The sequence below is a fragment of the Macrotis lagotis genome, chromosome 1, assembly GCF_037893015.1.
Source record: "Macrotis lagotis isolate mMagLag1 chromosome 1, bilby.v1.9.chrom.fasta, whole genome shotgun sequence".
NCBI lineage: Eukaryota > Metazoa > Chordata > Mammalia > Peramelemorphia > Peramelidae > Macrotis > Macrotis lagotis.
In genome coordinates, this window is record NC_133658.1 from 84,130,298 (window position 1) to 84,151,734 (window position 21,437).

Here is a 21,437-nt window from a genome sequence, read left to right on the forward strand (position 1 = left end):
GAGTTTTTTTGAAGAATGACTAGTGTTCCAGAGATGGCAGACTTCCTGGTGCCCACCTGTATCTTCCAAGGCTTGTTAGCAAGATAATAGATCTTTCTTAATTGTATATGGGCAAGACTCCTTAGTGAGATAACAAATCTTTAATTGTGTACAGGCACAAAGATGTATAGAGATAATATATTTCTTTGAATTAAGGGTATTTTTGAGACAACATAGATCAAAGAAGAAAAGTGAACTTAGAGACATGATTTAGGTAGTTATAAAATAAAATTAGTTATAGAATGTAATCAAGTATAAATGCTCAATGAATACTTGATTTTTTATCCCTTTTCCAAATTGTCATTTCCCAAATATTTTACTTTTTTTTTGGAATGAATAAGATAATGAAGCAAAATGAATCCACACATTAGCCATGTTCTAAGATATATGATTCATCCTATAGCTCTAAACTATCACCTCTTTTTCTGAGGTGGGCAGCATGCTTCATCATTGATTCTCTCTGTTCAGAGAATATGAATTGGAGTTTTCCTTCTGACATTTACTAATTGTGTGAACCTAGACAAGTCACCTACTTATTCAGTGCTTCAGGTAACCCTAGCAATTCTTTTAGCCAATCATAGCACTCACTGGACAAACATTTTTCTTTCAAAGATGTTTTTCTTTACCTTGTAGTAGTAATATAAATTAGTTTCTTGGTAAGTTTAAATCCTAATCTCAATATTTTCTGTTGTTCCTTTTATCATATCAGTGAATAATTTTTAATATTTTTCCTTTCTTACAGTCGAGTTTTCTATACTCATGTCAATTTTTTTGTAAATGACCCATAAATATCTGAGATTATGTATTTTCTTTTGTATCCTCATTTAGTAATCATGAGAGAGCTATCTCATTTGATTTTTATAAAATTCTATTCACATCCTTAATTTCTTTCTCATTTATGTTTCTGTTTACTTTGTCCAAGTCTAAAACAGGTATACTAATGTTCTCAATATAATTTGCTTTTAATTTCTTCCATATTTTGACTAAATTTTCCCTCAAATATAAGATTTTATATTATTTGTAATATATATTTACATAAACAATACATATATATAGAGAGTACTGATAGTTTTAATGTTACATGGAACTCAAAGATAATGTAATTTCTTAGTTTATCTCTTTTAATCACTTTTTCAAAACTGCTATCTTGCCTAAGAAGATCGTTTCTACTCCTTAGATCAGAATTGATTTAAAGCATAATTATCAATTTAAGTCCCTCATTTTAGCTCTATGTGTTTATATATTTCAAGTTTGTTTCTTGTAAATACCATATTATTAGGTTTTTCTTTCTAAAACATTTTGTTAACCATATATTGGTTTGTTCATATTATTCACAGACATAATTATGATAGTTAATTGTATATTTCTCTCCATGATATTTTTCTGACACACTCCTTTTTTAAGAAAGAGATTCATGCTATTGAATAGAAATTGAAGTGTTCTTCATGTTAATACTGCTACTTTAATTTTTTTTCTTATAGTTTCCTTGTGAGTAAATTCTAGGATTTTCTCTCCTGGTATACAGTGCTACAGGTTTCAGGTGCCCATGGAGAATGTCATGTCTTGTCATGTCTATTATGTAGAAGGTTTCTAGCTTTGTTTTTATGTTTGTTTTTTTAATCTTTGCTGGTAATAATTTCCCTGTAAGAACATTTTCCCATTGTCTACAGTTTTTTTAACTTTTGTTTTTGGGGTGTGTGTGTGTGTGTGTGTGTGTGTTTAAGAATCCCAGAGTTTTGTGTTATTTCTCTTTGGATTTTTGACTAGTTTGTTGTATTGCTTTTACAATAAAAAATGCTTTCCTAGAATATATATTAGTAAGCTAGACTCCTCTATGTCCTTTCCCACCAACAATTTAGTCCCAAAATTCCTTAGAAGGGACATTAGAGGTCATGGATCATCTAGCACAACCCTTCATTTTATTGATATGGCAACTAATTTCTAGAAGAGAGGTAAAATGACTTATATGTAGAAATCTTAATGGTTGATCTAGGATTTGAACCTGACTTCTCTGATTTCACATGAACATTCGTTCCAGCAAGCAACTTGCCATTTCCTTTTTCTCCCTTTCCCTTTCCTTTCCTCTTCTTTTACATTCAGAACAACCTATCTTTCTCAACTACAGAACATTTTAAAGCTACTTCTCTCTATCTCAGGAGGATGTCTGTTGGGCTTTCTTAAAATAGGGCTCACCTATATCATATTTTATTAGTCTAATTGTCTGGGCTCTTTTAGAAAATGTAGATTAGATGGGGTCAGAGAATACCTCTCCCTGAGCAGATATGAAGAAGAGAGTATTTTCTCCCATAAAGACTCTGGAGAGAGAGAGTTGTGCCCTGCAGAGCTGGGAGAAGAAAATCAGACTGCTTGTTACTTTTTACCAAATATCTTCATGCACTTTCTCACTGCTTTATTATCCCTATTTTAGAAAACAGGGGAAATTGAACCCAGAGGAATTGAGTGACTTGCTGGTGTCCAAGAGGGAGCAGTGGGGAGCAATCAAATGCAGCCTTCTTTCTTTCCCGACCTGCATTTAAATCCCTAAACAGCACTTCTTCCTGTAATGAGCACCACCTTTTTCTTTAATTAAAATTCAGTTACAAATGTAGACATTCTACTGGGCTCATAATTACTTGAAGCAGATTTTTAGGACAACTGGTATAATGGTTCTAGGTCTTACTATCACACCAATTTATTATTTATAGTGTCCGCCTGGGTAGACATCATTCTTTAGGGCAATTAAGATATGACTCATGGTCTCCAGGTACAGGAAGAGGTGAAGTCTCTGTTTCCATTTCCATCACAGTGCCTACTGGAAAGCCATTTTTCCTGATAAAATGTGTTCTCCTTGAATATGAACTTAACTCTCCAGGTCATTTGAACTAATTTTGAAAAAAAGGGGATTTTTGACATTAGAGACTGTCATTGATTCTGTAATGAGATGATAATAAAAAAGAGCATTTGTCCTGGATGGATCTAAACTATACAGAAAGATACATTTTCAAGTGCCACCCATGTAAGATAATAACTGGCATTTCTATAATTGTTTTTTTTCTTTTTTGACAAGAATTGTGAGGCATGTAGTCCAAGGAGCAACACTTCCTACCTGGATTATTGCAATAGTCACAAGTCTCCTACTGTATCAGTTTATCTTCTACCCAGCTAGCAAAGTGATCTGCCTAAAGTATAGATCTGAGCACAATAGTCCTCTATTGAACAAATTACAGTAGTTTTCTACTGCCTCAAGATCAAGTACAAAATCCTCATTTGCTTTTAAAGACCTTCATAATGAGGTTTCTTACTACTTTTCCAAACTTCTTATGCCTCATTCCCTTTCATGTACTCTAAAACAAAGACACCCCATTTTCCAAATATATATTCACTGGCTGTCCCTGTGACGGAAATGTTCAGTGTTCTCCTTTCTTATCTCTATCTCATCTAAAATACCAATTTCTACAACACATTTTTCCTACTGCATTTTTAATGTGAGCTCCTTCCTTCTGAGATTATTTTCAATTCATTCTCTTTCTTTCTCACTTCTCTCCCCTCCCCTCCCCTCCCCTCTCTTCCCCTCTCCTCTCCTCTCTCCTCTCTCCCTCATACTCTTTCTTATATATATATTCATGTATATGAATATATAAATATTCATGGCTATATATACGTATGTATGTATATATTGTGATAACTGTATACAACTATATATACATAGAGACAAATATGTGTGTGAGCACACACATACAGGGATGTTCTCCTTTGTTTTTGAAATAGACAATAATGACATCAGTTTATTGGGCTCAAAGTACAATGTGTCTAACTGTGGTTGATCAGATCAATATGATCTTGGAAAGTTCTCATCATGTTTCAGACACAAATAGTTCACATGTCCATTTGGAGAGGAGATATTCCTAAATTTGCAGAGTTCACATTTCTTTTCAGTCATTAAAATTCTACATTACTCATAGAATAAAGAACCTTCTTTGAATCAGACATGCCAGGATGGATGGTCCTATGTCATTACCTTCCATGTCTCACAATCAATCTCAGAATTCTTCAGAGTAACCTTGAGAAGGTCCTTGTCTTGTTTTTTCTGACCTCCATGAGAGGACTTTCAGGAAGGAATTGAAGTCAAAACTTGGAGTTTATAGTTCAAAAAACTCCCCTTCTTCCTCCTTTTCTAAATCAGTATCGCGTTCTCTGTAAAAACAGAATTTTCAGGCAAATGTAATTTTGTCATTCTAACAACTTGTCCAGTCCATCAGAGTTGTATTCTCAGTAGTAGTGTTTGAATGTTTGCCAGTTTGACTCAAGGACAGACCTCAGTTTTCAGTACCTTATCTTGCTTGGCAAATGATCTTCAGAATCTTCCTAAGACAATTCATATAGAATACATTCAGTTTTCTGGTATGGCTCTGCTTACTGTCCAGGTAGACCTTCAGTTTGGTCAGCATCCTAAAATCTCTTCTCTCTCCAACTTTCCTTCAAAACCTTCCAAATACTGAGCCAGCTTGGCAATGTATGTCTCAATTTCATCATCTATGTGGATGTCCCTAAAAGGTATACTGTCAAAGTTAACTTTCACATATTTTAAATTTCCTCATTTACTGTAACTGATGGGTGGTGTGGTCCTGGTTGGCAGAGAACTCTAAGTTAATTGTTAGGCCAAAATTAGCATAAGCAACAGAAACTTGATTCATACTTGGTTGTATCTCAGACTCAATGAGTGCATAATATTTGAGAACAAAAAGTCATGAACCAACTCTCCCACTACTTTACTTTTGGCCTACAGTCTTTTCACTTAAATAAGCTGACCTCAGTTCAGTTACTGACTTTGATGCCATTTTTTGTGCTCTTTGAAGGTATCTAACATTGCTGAAAAGATCATGCTAAAAAGCAAGGGAGAAAATACCCAGTTCTGTTCCACTCCATTGGTGATTGGGAAAGTGTACAAGTATTGTCCATTATCCAGAACAAGGCACATATGATGTTATGAAACTATATGTGTATGTGTATACATGTAAATTATGTGTATGTGTGCATGTTTGTACTTGAAAGCAAAAACTAGTTTTCTACTTCTCTTTCTTTGTATCCTCTGGGCTTAGCTTAGCGTTTGGTATCTAGTGGACACTTAATAAAGTCTTCTTAATTTGTCTCTATTTTACAGATGTGAAAAATGAGATTCACAGAATGGAAATGATTTGCTCCAGCATCATCCAACCAAAAAGTGTCAGCGCAGCTTCTCTAACATCTCTTGACTCCAAACCCAACATTTACCCCAATATAGATCCATAATAACCCTGTACTGAGTGTAATTAAAGATGATCTGCTCTGAGCAAACATTTGTTCTTCAGCATAAACAAATGAGCAATACATCTTCTTTGGATATTTCCTATTATCTCCTTTTTTGACTCAGAAGAACCAAGGTTTTCAATGTCTCTACTGTGTACCATAATAAGGAAACTACACATTTAGCCACTGCCAAGCCAGATTTTTTCTCCTATCACTCCAGCCCCTCTCCATTCCTGCATCTGTCTTGATGTTTTTTCAAATTAACCCATACTATCATCATGAAATAACTACATTATCAGTGATATCTGTAAAATTAAGGAAATAAAAAGGGATATGATAGTATTGAAGTGGGACAAAGGATATGATAGTATTGAAGTGGGACAAATCTGGTGCTGACTTAGAAAAGGAGGAAGAAGGTGCAGTTTTCAACCTATAGGTTCCAATATTTGGCTTCAATTCCTATCTGATCAGATCTTAGAAAATATTATGAAAATTACATCTCAGAAACTATAAGGAAATGTGAAAATCACTGAGAGCCCACATGAGATCCAAAAGAAAAGGAAATAAATGCAGTTTCCTTTTTTTTGGCAGGGTTCCTGTTTCTACAGCAACTCTTACTGTCCCCTTCTAGTCACTCAAACAACCACCATCCTAGTTCAGGTGGTCATCCTGTCCTTCATCTACTATTAAGATTGTCTCCTTTTGGATCTCCCTTACTCATCACTTTCCTGTGCCTGTCTATCCTCTTAGTGACTAGAACAATTTTCTTAAACTATATATCTGACCATGGAACCCTCTTTGCCTCCACCTCTCAATAACCTCCAGTGGCTCCTTATTACCTCTTGGATAAAATATAAACTCCTCTGTTTGACATCTTTCCAGTTATACCCTTCAGGATCCTTCACAATGGAGTCATACTAGCCAGCATGCTGTTCTTCACCCATGATTTTCTACCTCTTGTCTCCATGCCTATGTAAAGTCTGCTTCACCTGCTGGAGGAGGCCTCGCTTTTTTTTCCTCCCCATCCAGGGCGCAGATTTTTGTGTTTTTGTTTCTCTGTTCTAATTGTCTAGCAGTGTGACTGATACATAATAGCTGAGCAATGCACATAAAATGAGTGAATGAAGGTTTTTGCTCTGCTCCCCTCTTTAAGGTTATCATGTGTTTACTTTGTGTGTGTGTGTGTGTGTGTGTGTGTGTGTGTGTGTGTGTGTGTGTAAATCTGCATGTTGCTTCCTCCAGTACAATGAATGATTTCTAAGGGTGAATCTGAAGTACTCAGCACAGTCTTGGTTCATGGTAAACACCTTATAAATGAATGGATTGATTACTAGATTGGTAAATTAGAGGAATTCCACAGATATAACAGAATTTTAGCAAGGCATTTGACTGAGCTTTGTCCACCATTCTTATAAAATAAAATAGAAATGTGGGAAGGATTAATATATAATTGGGTATCACAATAATGTGTTGAATAACCAAGTTATTGTTCAATTCATTTCAGTCATGTCTGTATCCTGGCCTCATTTAGGGTTTTTTTGGCAGAGATTCTAGAAAGGTTTGCCATTTTCTACTCCAGCTCATTTTACAGATAAGGAAACTGAGTTAAATGGAGTTAAGTGACTTGCCCGTGGTTACAGCTAATAAGTGTCTGGTTTTATTCCATCTCAGGAAATTGAGTTTTCCTGACTCCAGGCTTAGCACAGAGGGAAGTATCTGTAGGTGTGCCTAAGGCAGTTGTTTGTCACCTGTTCTGTTTTGTAAGCATTTATTCAAATTAACTATTATTATTGTAGCTATTTATTGGATAAAGGCATAGTCAAATAAACTGATCAAGTCAGTTATCATAAATCTGGAAGAAATGGCTAATACTTTGGATAACAACTGGGATCTATAAAGAAGATTGGCAGGATAGAATAGTGGGTAAAATTTAATAAAATGAAATTTAAAAGGAAAAAATGTAAAACTTATAATTAAGCTTAAAAAACAACATCATAAATATAGGATAGGGAAATGGAATAATGTGCATAATGCTTTTGCAAAAGATTAAAATATCATATTAAAGACTTTGGGTCAAGATGGTGGAGAGATGCTAGGCAGTGTCCTGAGAACTCCTGACTTTCCCTCAGAACTAATAGGAATCAAACCTCTTTTTTTCTTAAACTTTCAAAAAAAATTTTATTAAAGATTTTGTTTATTTTGAGTTTTACAATTTTTCCCCTAATCTTACTTCCCTCCCCCTACCCCTCAAAGAAGGCAATTTGTCGGTCTCTACATTGTGTCCATGGTATATATTGATACAAATTGAGTGATGAGAGAGAAACCATATCCCTAAGGAAGAAGCACAAAGTATAAGAGATAGCAAGATCAGACAATAAGATATCAGGTTATTTTTTCCAAATTTAAGGTAATAGTGCCTTGTCTTTGTTCAAACTCCACAGTTGTTTCTCTGGATACAGATGGTGTTCTCCATTGCAGACAGCCCAAATTATCCCTGATTGTTGCACTGATGGAAGGAGCGAGCCCATCAAGGTTGATCATTGCCCCCATGTTGCTGTTAGGGTGTACAGTAAAGTGTTTTTTCTAATTCTGCTCATCTCACTCAGCATCAGCTCATGCAGATCCCTCTAGGCTGCCCTGAATTCCCGTCCTTTCTGGTTTCTTTTTTTTTTTTTTTAGGTTATTGCAAGGCAAATGGAGTTAAGTGGCTTGCCCAAGCTAGGTAATTATTAAGTGTCTGAGACAGGCTTTGAACCCATGTACTCCTGACTCCAGGGCTGGTGCTTTATCCACTGTGCCATCTAGCCACCCCCCTCCTGGTTTCTAATAGAACAATAGTATTCTACAACATACATATACCACAGTTTGATAAGCCATTCCCCAATTGAAGGATATTTACTTAATTTCCAATTCTTTGCCACCACAAACAGGGCTGCTATGAATATTTTTGTACAGTTGGTGTTTTTACCATTTTTCATCATCTCTTCATGGTATAGACCCAGTAGTGGTATTTCTGGATTAAAGGGTATGCACATTTTCGTTGCCCTTTGGGCATAGTTCCAAATTTCTCTCCAGAAAGGTTAGATGAGTTCACAGCTCCACCAACAATGAAATAGTGTCCCAGATTTCCCACAACCCTTCCAGCAATGATTATTATTCTTTCTGGTCATATTGACCAGTCTGAAAGGTGTGAGGTGGTACCTCAGAGAAGCTTTAATTTGCATTTCTCTAATAATTAATGATTTAGAACAATTGTTCATATGACAATGGATTGTTTTGATTTCCTCATCTGTAAATTGCCTTTGTATATCCTTTGACCATTTGTCAATTGGGGAATGGCTTTTTTTTTAAAAAAATATGACTCAGTTCTCTGTATATTTTAGAAATGAGTCCTTTGTCAGAAACATTAGTTGTAAAGATTGTTTCCTAGTTTGCTACATTTCTTTTGATCTTGGTTATAGTGGTTTTGTCTGTGCAAAAGCTTTTAAATTTAATGTAATCAAAATTATCTAGTTTATTTTTAGTGATGTTCTCCATCTCTTCCTTAATCATAAACTATTTCCCTTTCCACAGATCTGACAGGTTAACTCGTCCTTGATCTAATTTGCTTATAGTATTGTTTTTTGTCTAAACCCTGTATCCATTTCGATCTTATCTTGGTATAAGGTGTGAGGTGTTGGTCTAATAAGTTTCTTCCATACTAACTTCCAATTTTCCCAGCAGTTTTTATCAAAGAGAGAATTTTTATCCCAATAGCTGGACTCTTTGGGTTTATCAAACAATAGATTACTATAATTGTTTCCTGCTATTGCACCTAGCGTATTCCACTGGTCCACAACTCTATTTCTTATCCAATACCAGACAGTTTTGATGACTGGTGCTTTCTATAATAATTTTAGATCGGATAGGGCTAAGCCCCCTTCTTTTGCACTTTATTTCATTAAGTCCCTGGAAATTCTTGACTTTTTATTTCTCCATATGAATTTACTCACCACTTTTTCTAACTCATTAATGCAAGTTTTTGGAATTTTGATTGGTAGGGCACTAAATAGGTAGTTTAGTTTTGGTAGAATTGTCATTTTTATTATATTAGCTCTACCTATCCATGAGCAGTTGATGTTTGGCCACTTATTTAAATCTGATTTAATTTGTTTGAGAAGTGTTTTATAATTGTTTTCAAAAAAGGTTCTAAGTCTGCCTTGGAAGGTGGACTCCCAGGTATTTTGTATTGTCTGAGGTTACTTTGAATGGGATTTCTCTTTCTAGCTCTTCCTGCTGTATCTTGCTAGTCATGCATAGAAAAGTTGAGGATTTATGAGGGTTTGTTTACTTTATATCCTGCAACTTTGCTAAAATTGTTAATTGTTTCCAGTAATTTTTTGGATGATTTCTTAGGATTCTCTATGTATACCATCATGAGTGAGAATTTTGTTTCTTCCTTCCCAGTTCTGATTCCTTCAATTTCTTTTCCTTCTCTAATTGCTGAATCTAACATTTCTAATATAATATTGAATAGTAGTGGTGAAATGAGCATCATTGTTTTACCCTGATCTTATTGCAAATGCATCTAGCCTCTTCTCATTGAACATAAGATAGATACTGCTTATTACTCTAAGGAACAGTCCATTTATTCCTACACTCTCTAGTGTTATTTTTCAGCATGTATTGATATGATCATATAATTTCTTATATAATTGATTATACTAACATTTTCCTAATATTGAACCAACCCTGCATTCCTGGGATGAATCCTACTTGTTCAAAATGTATTATCTTAGTGATAACTTGTTGTAATCATTTTGCTAAGATTTTATTTAAGATTTTTGAATCTATATTCCTCAGAGAGATGGGTCTATAATTTTCTTTCTCTGTTTTAACTCTTCCTAGTTTAGGTATCAGCACCATATTGGTTTCATAGAAAGAGTTAGGCAGAGTTCCATCTTCGCCTATTTTTTCCAAATGGTTCATATAGAATTGGAACCAAATGTTCCTTAAATATTTGGTAGAATTCACTTGTGAATCCATCAGGGCCTGAATCTTTTTTCTTGGGGAATTCAATGATGGCTTGTTGAATTTCTTTTTCTGAAATAGGGTTGTTTAAGTATTTAATCTCCTCTTCATTTAACCAGGGCAACTTATATTTTTGTAAATATTCATCCATTTCACTTAGATTGTCAAATTTATTGGCATAGAGTTGGGCAAATAACTCTGAATTATTACTTTAATTTCCTCCTCATTGGTGGGAGTTCACCTTTTTCATTTATGATACTAGCAATTTGGTTTTCTTCTTTCTTTTTTACTCAAATTGACCAGAGTTTTATCAGTTTTATTGTTTTTTTTTCATAAAACCAACTTTTGGTTTTATTTATTAATTCAATAGTTTTTTGCTTTCAATTTTATTAATTTCTCCTTTACTTTTTAGAATTGCTAATTTGGCATTTAATTGGGGATTTTTAATTTGTTCTTTCTCTAATTTTTTAGTTGAATATTTAGTTCATTGATTTCCTCTTTCTCCAGTTTATTCATGTAAGCATTAAAAGATATAACATATCCCCTGTCAGCTGCTTTGAGTGAATTCCATAAATTTGGTATGTTGTTTCATTATTGTCATTATCTACGATAAAATAATTAATTCTTTCTATAATTTTTGTTTGATCCACTCATTCTTTAAAATGAGGTTATTCAGTTTCCAATTAGTTCTGGGTCTATATCATCCCTGGCCCAATATTGCATATGACTTTTATTGCATTGTGATCTGAGAAAGATGTATTCACTACTTCTGCCTTTCTGCAGTTGATCATTAGGTTTTTATGCCCTAGTACATGGTCAGTTTTTGTATAAGTGCCATGAACTGCAGAAAAAAAATTATATTCCTTTCTATCCCCATTCAATTTCCTCCATAAGTCTACCATATCTAGTTTTTCTAACAATCTATTTACCTCCTTATTTTTTCTCTTGATTATTTTATAAATATTCAGTATTGAAATCACTTTATTGTCTATGGTACCTTTTAGGAGGATACAGTTTCCTTCCTTATCTCTTTTAACACTATATATTTTTGCAACTGCTTTGTCTGAGATAAGGATTGCTACCCCTGCTTCTTTCATTTCAGCTGAAGCAAAAAAATATATTTTTCTCCAACCTTTTACCTTTACACTATGTGTATCTCTCTGCTTCAAATAAGATTCTGGCAAGCAGCATATTGTAGGATTCTGGTTTTTAATTCACTCTGTTCTTCACTTACATTTTAAGGGAGAGTTCATCCCATTCACATTCAAAGTTATAATTAGTAATTCTTTATTACTCTCCATGCTATCTTCTCTCTGTTTGTATTTTCCCCTCCCCCTTTATCCGTTATTCCTCAGTATTTTGCTTCTCAATAACATCCCCTTCAGTATGTTTGCTCTCCTATATCCACCCTTCCCCTGTCTTTCCCTTTTCCCTTTTTCCCTTTTCCCTTCCCTTCCTTCTATTAGTTCCCCCTTTTTTCTCTCCCTCCCTTTCTCAATCCTCCCTCCCCTTTTTCCCATTTTAATACTTGAAAGGTTAGATGTTTTTAAAGTTAACTCAGTATGTGTGTAAGTTAACTTCAAGCTAAGTCTGATGAGAAGAAGATTCAGGTGTTTCTCATCTGCTCCCTTCTTCCCCTCTGTTACCATAGGTCTTTTGTACCTCTTAATGTAATGAGATTTACCCCATTCAAACCTCTCCCTCCTCCCATCTCCTCTTCCTGTCCCTCTTTTTAAGGAGGAGGTGTTTTTAAACCATTCTGTATGATTCAGAAAATTCTGAGTATCCATCACTTCTAGCTAAGTAATTCTATCTAATAGAGTTACAATTCTTGGGAGTTATTAGAGACTTTCTCCCAAGTAGGGTTATAGCCAGTTTCATCCCATTGAACAGCATTCTCATGGATAAGTCATGAGTGTCCATCACTTCTGGCTAGGTATATTCTCTCTGATAGAGTTATAATTCTCAAGAGTTGTGAAAATCTTTTTTTCCCATGCTGGGATATAACCAGTTTAACTTATTAGATAGCAGTTTTTTTTCCTGTGAACAGAATTCAAATACACAAAATCCAGAAAGAGCACAGTAGAATAACAACTACAAACAAAGTCTGTCTGGAATGTGGGTGAGCTGGGGGTAGAGAGAAGAGGGCAAGCATAGGGACAGTTGGGTGAGATCTGGGACCAATCTCAGAACAGCTGTGGAAGCTTTGCACTTTGTAAGTGGGCAGGAAAGCTCCAGTGAGGTTGGAGGGAGAGTGCCAGTGCAGTGAACAGTAGAACTCTAGCACAGGGGCTAGACATCAATCTGATTAGCACCACTGGCTTGGAAGACCAGGGCCATGAGCCCTGTATTTTCAATGAGTCCCCATGTTTCCATTTGAGACCCCCATCCCTGTGAGAGAAAGGGCCTCTTCTCAGAGTAAACACAGTAGCAACTATCTCACCCCTCCCCACCCCCAGTATCAGGTGTGGGTACCAGATCTCTCTCAGTAATGAGTGAATAATAAGGAGATTATTTATATAGCCCAATTGTTCAAGGACAATTCAGACACTGCTTCTCCCCCTCACCACTCCCCCAGGCCTAGGGATTGAGCAACAAATCAAGGTCACAGACACTCCAGAGAAAGCCTCTAGAACCCCATACTGGCTGTCCCATTTGGCATTACTAAGCCCAGTGAGCAAAACCTCTAGGATTTTCAAAACCGAAAACCAGCCCTGCCCCCAACACAACATCCTAAGAAAATGAAGAAAGGTCAGTAGAAAGGGGAGTCCATTGAAAGCTACCTTGAAGACAAAGACCCTAAATCAGAGAGAGCTAGAACTTCTGAGGAGAATATGAATTGGTCTGCAACCCAGAAAGACTTCTTAGAAGATATCAGGAAGGAGTTTAAAAACCAGTTGTAAGAGTTGGGAAAAGAAACCCCAGAGGACTTTAAAAATCAATTGAAAACATTGCAGAAAAAAAATGAGAAAATTAACACCTTGCAAGAGAAAATTAACACCTTGCAACGAGAAAAAAAATCTTTGGAAAATGCAATTGGAAAAGTGCAAAAAGAAAATAATTCTCTCAAAGCCACATTTGGGCAAATGTAAAACTCCAAAAATAGAAACGACCAATTGGAGAAGGAGCTGCAAAAGACAAATGAGAAATATTCTTCTCTAAAAAAAAACAATGGTATCAATGGAAACTAATGACTTCATGAAACAACAAAAATCTATTAAATAAAACCAAAAACTCAAAAAAATAGAAGAAAACATAAACTACTTCATTGGTAATACTACTGACCTACAGAATAGATCTGGGAGAGACAACTTAAGAATGATTGGGCTTCCTGAACACATTCAGGATTATAAAAAGCCTGGACTCAATATTTCAGGATCTTTTAAAAGAAAATTACCCTGATATTATGGAACAAGAGAGCAAAATAGTTATTGAAAGATACATCGATCCCCTCCTGAAAGGGATCCCCAAATGAAAACACCAAGCAATATTGTGACCAAATTCCAGAACTATCAGATAAAAGAGAAAATTATGTAACCAGCCATAGATAAACAATTTAGATATCAAGGAGCCAAAATAAGAATTACATAGGACCTGGCTGCATCAACATTAAGGGATCAAAAAGCCTAGAATATGATATTCTGAAGAGCAAGGGAGCTTGGAATACAGTCAAGAAGTCATTATCCTGCAAAACTGAGCCTTCTCTTCCAGGGGAAAAGATGGACATTTAACGCAATGGGAGACTTCCAACTTTTCCTGATAAAAAGAAATAGAAAATTTGTACTTCAAGCCCAAGACTCAAGAGACACATAGAAAGGTAAAAAAAAGGGAAAAGGAAAAAAAATTGCTATCCAATAAGTTGGAAAATGGCTATATCCCCCCCTGGGAGAAAAATTCTCATAACTCTTGAGAATTGTAACTGTATTAGAAATAATATACTTAGCCATAAGTAATGGATACTCATGACTTCTCTGTGACTCCGATAGTATGAGTTAAAAACAATGTGTCCTTAAATGGGGGGACAGTAAAGAGATGGGAGGATAGAAGAGATTGAATAGGGTAAATCACTTAAATGAAGAGGTACAAAGGACCTATTGCAATAGAGGGGAAGAAGGGAGTAGGTGAGAACAACCTGAATCTTACTCTCATCAGATTTGGCTGAAAGAAGGATTAACACACACACACACACACACACACACACACACAAACACAAACATACAAACAGACACACTCAGTTAAGTTAAGAAAGTTATCTTACCTTTCAAATATTAAAAGGGGAAAGAGGGAGAGGGGGAAGGAAAAGGGAACTAACAGAAGAAAGAAGGGGCAAAGAGAAAGGGGAAAGATAAGGGAGGGAGGTGGATATAAGGGAATAAACACCCTGAAAGAGGTGGTATTCAGAAGTAAAATACTGGGTCATATGGATAAAGTGAATAAAGGGGAAAATACAAACAGAGGGAAGATAGCATGGAGGGCAATAAAGAGTTAGTAATTATAACTTGGAATGTGAATGGGATAAACTCTCCTATAAAATATAAGAAAATACCAGACTAGATAAAAATCAGAATCCTACAATCAGCTGCTTATAAGAAACTCATTTGAAGCATAGAGATATAGAGTAAAGGTAAAAGGTTGGAACAAAATATATTTTTCTTCAGCTAAAGTGAAAAAGGTGATGTAACAATCCTTATCTCAGACAAAGCAGCTGCAAAAATATATCTCATTAAAATGTATAAGGAAGAAAACTATATCCTCTTAAAAGGTATCATAGACAATGAAATAATTTCAGTACTAAATATGTATGCACAAAAAGTATAGTATCCAAATTCTTAGAGGAGAAATTGAATGACTTACAGGAAGACATAAATAGCAAAACTCTATTGGTGGGAAAACTCTCTCTCAGATTTAGATAAATCTAACCATAAAATATATAAGAAGGAAGTTAAGGAGGTAAATAGAATGTTAGAAAGCCTAGACATGATAGACCTTTGAAGAAAGTTGAATGGGGATAGAAAACATATACTTTTTTCCTTCATTACATGGCACTTACACAAAAATTAATCATGTACTAGGATATAAAAACCTTATATTCAAATGCAGAAAGGCAGAAATAGTGAATACCTCCTTCTCAGATCATAATACAATAAAAAACACTTGCAATAATTGGCCATGGAGAGACAGATCTAAAACTAGTTGGAAACTAAATAAGCTCATTTTAAAGAAAGAGTGGATCAAACAACAAATTATAGAGAGAATTAATGATTTCATCCTAGATAATGACGATAACATGACAACATGCCAATACTTATGGGATACAACCAAGTTAGTTATTAGGGGATATATTCTATCTTTAACTGCTTACATGAATAAAATAGAGAAATAGGAAATCAATGAACTAAGCATGCAACTAAAAAAAAATTAGAGAAAGGACAAATCAAAACCCCCTCAATTAAATACCAAATTAGAATTTCTAAAAATTAAAGGTGAAATTAATAAAATTGAAACCAAGAAAACTTTTGAACTAATAAATAAAGCCAATAGTTGGTTTTGTGAAATAATCAATAAAATTGATACACCTTTGTTTAATTTGATTATAAAAAAGAAAGAAGAAAACCAAATTACCAGTATCATAAATCAAAAAAGTGAACACACCAAAAATGAGGAGGAAATTAAAATAATAATTCATAATTATTTTACCCAATTGTATGCCAATAAATTTGATAATCTAAGTGAAATATATGAATATTTATGAAAATATAATAAGCCCAGGTTAAAGGAAGAGGAAATTAAATACCTAAATAGCTCTATTGAACTCCTGACAAAAAAATCTCCAGGGCCAGATGGATTCACAAGTAAATTCTGTAAGTATTTAAGGAAAAATTGGTTCTAATTCTATATAAATTTTTTTGGAAAAATAGGTGAAGATGGAACTCTGCCTAACTCCTTCTATGACACCATTATGGTGCTGATACATAAAGCAGCAAGTGTCAAAACAGAGAAAGAAAATTACAGACCAATTTCCCTAAAGAATATGGATATAAAAATCTTAAAATCTTAACAAAGTGATTACAAAAAGTTATCATTAGGAAAATACATTATGACCAAGTAGGATTTATCCCCAGAATGCAAGGTTGGTTCAATATTAGGAAAACTGTCTGTATGATTGATTATATCAATAATAAACCCAATTGAAACCACATGATTATCTCAATAAATACTAAAAAAAGCCTTTGACAAAATACAACCCCATTCCTATTAAAAACAATAGAGGTATAGGAATAAATACATTGTTCCTTAGAATGATAAGCAGTATCTATCTGAAACCATCAAAAAGCATATGCAATGGGGAGAAGCTAGAGTCGGGTGAAAGATCAGGGGTGAAACAAGGATGTCCATTATCACCACTATTTTTCAATATTGTATTAGAAATGTTAGCTTCAGCAATGAAAGAAGAAAAATAAATTGAAGGAATTTCCAGATTACATGATGGTATACCTAGAGAATCCTAAAAAAATCATTTAAAAAACTACTGGAAACAATTAGCAACTTTAACAAAGTCACAGTATATAAAATAAACCCACATAAATCCTCAGCATTTCTGTATATAACTAGCAAGATGCAGCAGCAAGAGCTAGAAAGTGAAATACCATTTAAAGTAACTTCAAACAATATAAAATACTTGGGAGTCTACCTGCCAAGGCAGACTTAGGAAACTCTATGAAAACAACTATAAAACAATTTTCATGCAAATAAAATCAGATTTAAATAACTGGGCAAATATCAACTGCTTATGGACAGACAGAGCTAATATAATAGAAAATATCCTAAATTAAACTACTTGTTTAGTGACTTACCAATAAAATTTCCCAAAAAATACTTTAATGAACTAGAAAAAATTTGTAACTAAATTTATATGGAGAAACAAAAAGTCAAGGATATCCAGGGATTTAATGGAAAAAAAGCGCAAAAAAGAAGGTGACTTAGCCTTGCCAGATCAAAATTTATATTATAAAGGATCAGTCATCAAAACTGTTTGGAATTGGCTAAGAAATAGAGTGATGGATCATTGGAATAGATTAGGTGCAAAAGAGACAGCAGGAAATGATTATAGTAATCTTCTGTTTGATAAACCCAAAGAGTCCAGCTTCTAGGATAAGAACTCTCTTTGATAAAAACTGTTGGGAAATTGGAAGTTAGTATGGCAGAGACTTGGATTAGACCAACATCTCACACCCTATACCAAGATAATATCAAAATGGGTTCAGGATTTATTCATAAATGACAATATTATAAGCAAGCTAGGAGATCAAGGAATAGTTTATCTGTCGGATCTATGGAAAGGGAAGCAGTTTATGACCAAGGAAAACATCATAAAAATAAAACTAGGTAATTTTGATTACATTCAAAAGCTTTTGCACAGACAAACCACTATAACCAAGATCAAAAGAAATGTAGTAAATTGGGAAACAATTTTTACAACTAGTATTTTTAACAAAGGAATCATTTATAAAATATATAGAGAATTGAGCCAAATTCATATATATTGACAAATGGTCAAAGGACATGCAAAGGCAACTTGCAGATGAGGAAATCAAAGCTATGCATTTTCCATATGAAAAACTGCTTTAAATCATTACTGATTAGAGAAATGCAAATTAAAGCAGCTCTGAGGTACCATCTCACATCTATCAGTTTGGCTAAGATGACTAGAAAGGGCAATGTTCAATGTTGGAAGGGATACGGGATATCTGGGCCACTAATACATTGTTGGTGGAGCTGTGAACTCAACCAACCTTTATGGAGAGCAGTCTTGAATTATACCCAAAAGGCAATAAGAATATACATACCCTTTAATACAGCAATATCACTACTGGGTCTCTAACCTGAAGCAATCATGATAAAGGGTAAAAACATCACTTGCACAAAAATAATCATAGTAGCTCTGTTTGTGGTAGCAAAGAATTGAAAAATCAAGTGAATGTCCACCAGTTGGGGAATGGCTAAACAAATGTTGGAATATATATATATATATATATATATATATATATATATATATATATATATATATATATATATATATATATATATATATATATGTATATATGTTATATAACACTACTGTTCTATTAGAAACCAAGAGTGATAGAATTTCAGAGAATCCTAGAAAGACTTGCATGAACTGATGCTGAGTGAGATGAACGGAACCAGAAGAACATTGTACACCCTAACAGCAATTTGGAGGTGATGATCATCCTTAATGATCTTGCTCATTCTATCAATGCAATAATAAGAGACAAAGACCAAAATATATTACCTTCAATTTTTTAAAAGTGTCTTATTTACAACATAATTTTGCTATCTCTAATATTTTATTTTCTCTTTAAGGAAATGATTTCTCTCTGAACACATTCAGTTTTGATCAATGTATAGCATGGAAACAATTAGACTGCCTTCTGTGGGGGGATAGAGAGGGAAGGGAGGGTGGGGGAAAATTGCAAAATTCAGAACCTTATAAAAATAATAGGGAGAAACTACTACTGTATATAATTGGAAAACTAATAAAACATTAACCCCCATCATATTAACACTATTATAATTATATATGGATAAAAATGCTCTGTTTGAAAAAGAAATAGGAATTTTAGTGCAAAGCAATTTTAATATCAAGCAAGTATGAAAGACAAAAAGAAAAGCAAATTCAATTTTAAACTGAATTAATAGTTTCATTAATTTTATAATATGAAATTATATAATTAATATTCATATAATTTACATATATATAATAATTTAAACCTGAATTACCCTTAGATACTTATTAGCTCTGGTACTATTAGGCAAATCACAAAGTTTGCTTGTCTCTGTTTCCCCATTTCTAAAAGAGGGATAATTATAGTACTTACCTCACATGCTTGGTAGGTATTATGACCCAGCTTATCCTCAAAGAAGAGATATGATGTGTTTTCTTCCTTCTCATTCTCACTCCATCCTTTTTACATAGATGGTAGTCTATAGGTGTAGAGCCCTGTATATAACTTCAGACTTTTTCTCTACATTAATTAGTATTGTGAAACTGTTTTTCCCCTATCTTTTTATTCTTTGTTATAAATAATGGCTCTCTGCAAAGGGATGGGAATGGGTGGCAGGAGGGATACATTAGGAACAAAGTAGGTTATATAAATATAAAGTAGGTCAATAAAAATTTACTAAATGATGATTAAATACATGTTATGTTTTCCTCAGAAATAACATCACGATAGATACTTTATACAAGATGGTCTGCTGAAGAAAAGCATTTCATGAAGACTCTATCAGATGTTGTGGACAAGCCAGAGATGTGGGCTAGAAGATGCTCTAGTTAGGACAATTCAGGACAAGTTGATTCACTAAAGAGTAGTCCTGAATAACTTTAATGTATTTTGGATGGAAGTCTCTAGTAAAATGACTCAGGGATCTGGACCTTAAGCTGTTTAATATTTTTATTAGTGACTTAGATGAAGGGAGAGACATACAAATGTACATATTATATAAAACTAGGAGGGCAAAGCTAATACATTAGATTAAGATTGGGTTAAGTAAAGGTCTCAGAAGGTTAAAATGATGGACTGGATATGAAAATCAGAAATTTCATAGGAACAAATCTAAAAAATTTTAGAAAGTTAGAACTATGTCCACAGAACAATAAAACCTTGCCTACTCTTTGGCCTGGTGACGCCTTTGCTAGGTCGCATTTCAGAAGAGATGAAATATGGGAAGAAAAGGACCTATATGTCTAGGGATATTTAAAGCAATTTGTTCCTGGTGACAAGGATCTGGAAATTAAAGGGATTCCCATCAAGTGGGGAATGATGGAACAAATTGTCGTTATGTGTTTGAGATGAAATGATCTGTTATGGAAAATGATGAACAGGATGCTCTTAGTAAAAAACTTAAAAAAGCAGATACAATGGGAAATGTACTGTATACAAATTGACAGCATTATTGCAGGATGGTCATCTGTGAATAACCTACTTTTTCAACAATGCTCTGACCCAAGAGAACTCTAAAGGACTTATGATAAAGAATACTATCCATTCCAAAGATAGAACTGATTGAATCTGAATACAGATTGAAGCTTACTTTGCTTTTTTTCACTTTATTTTTCCTGAGGTTTTTCTTTTGTTTGGGGGGAGGGGGGTTATGTTAACTTTTATAACATGACTATTACTATTGTGATAAATTTTTTATAACTGCATTTTTAACTTTTATCCTCAATGATGGGGAGTAGAGTGAGAGGAAGGGAGAGAATTTGGAACTCAAAGATTTGGAAGTGAATGTTGAAATTTGTTTTTTCATATAACTGGGGAAAAAGGAAAATTAAAAAAGAAAATCAACCTCGAATATTCAAAAGTTTTGTTTGTTAGTTTTTTAAAAACCTAGAGGTTTTGCATTGAAAAGTAGAGCATGTAGAACATTGGAGATGAAAGTTTCACGTTATTTAATTCTTGAGCACTACATTTTAGGAAGCATATTGAAGTGTGAGAGGACTGGAGCATGCCATATAAGGAATGGATTATGGGGAAGAATGGATTATGGGTGATATTTAAGATTCTTACTTTTAAAAAAAGTATTTAAAGGGTTGTCATATAGAGAAGAGAGATCAGTCTTATTTTTTTTTTACCCCAGGAGCATTGGTTCGATTTTCAAAAGCAGATTTTCAATTTTTTTTTCAATTGTTTCTGATTTTGTGACTCCATGGACATTTTTGGTTCATGCAATTTTCTTGACGGAGATATTACAGTGGTTTAGCATTTCCTTCTCCAATATGCCCCTCTTTCACAGAATAGGAATTGAGGCAAATAAAAGATAAGTTTCTTGCTCAGGATCACACAGCTATTAAGTGTCTACGATTTGAACTTAGATTTTCCCAACTCCTGACCCAGTACTCTATCTACAACACAACCTAGCTCCTAAGAACTTTTAGCTCAAAGTTTACTTCCTGTTCAAATCTTTCTTGACCCTTTTACTTCTTTGGTTCCCCATTTCCATCCTTTAAACATATTAGTTTGTGCATAATACGTGTTTGTATGTATGTTGTTTCCCTTCAATAGAATGTAAACCTCTTG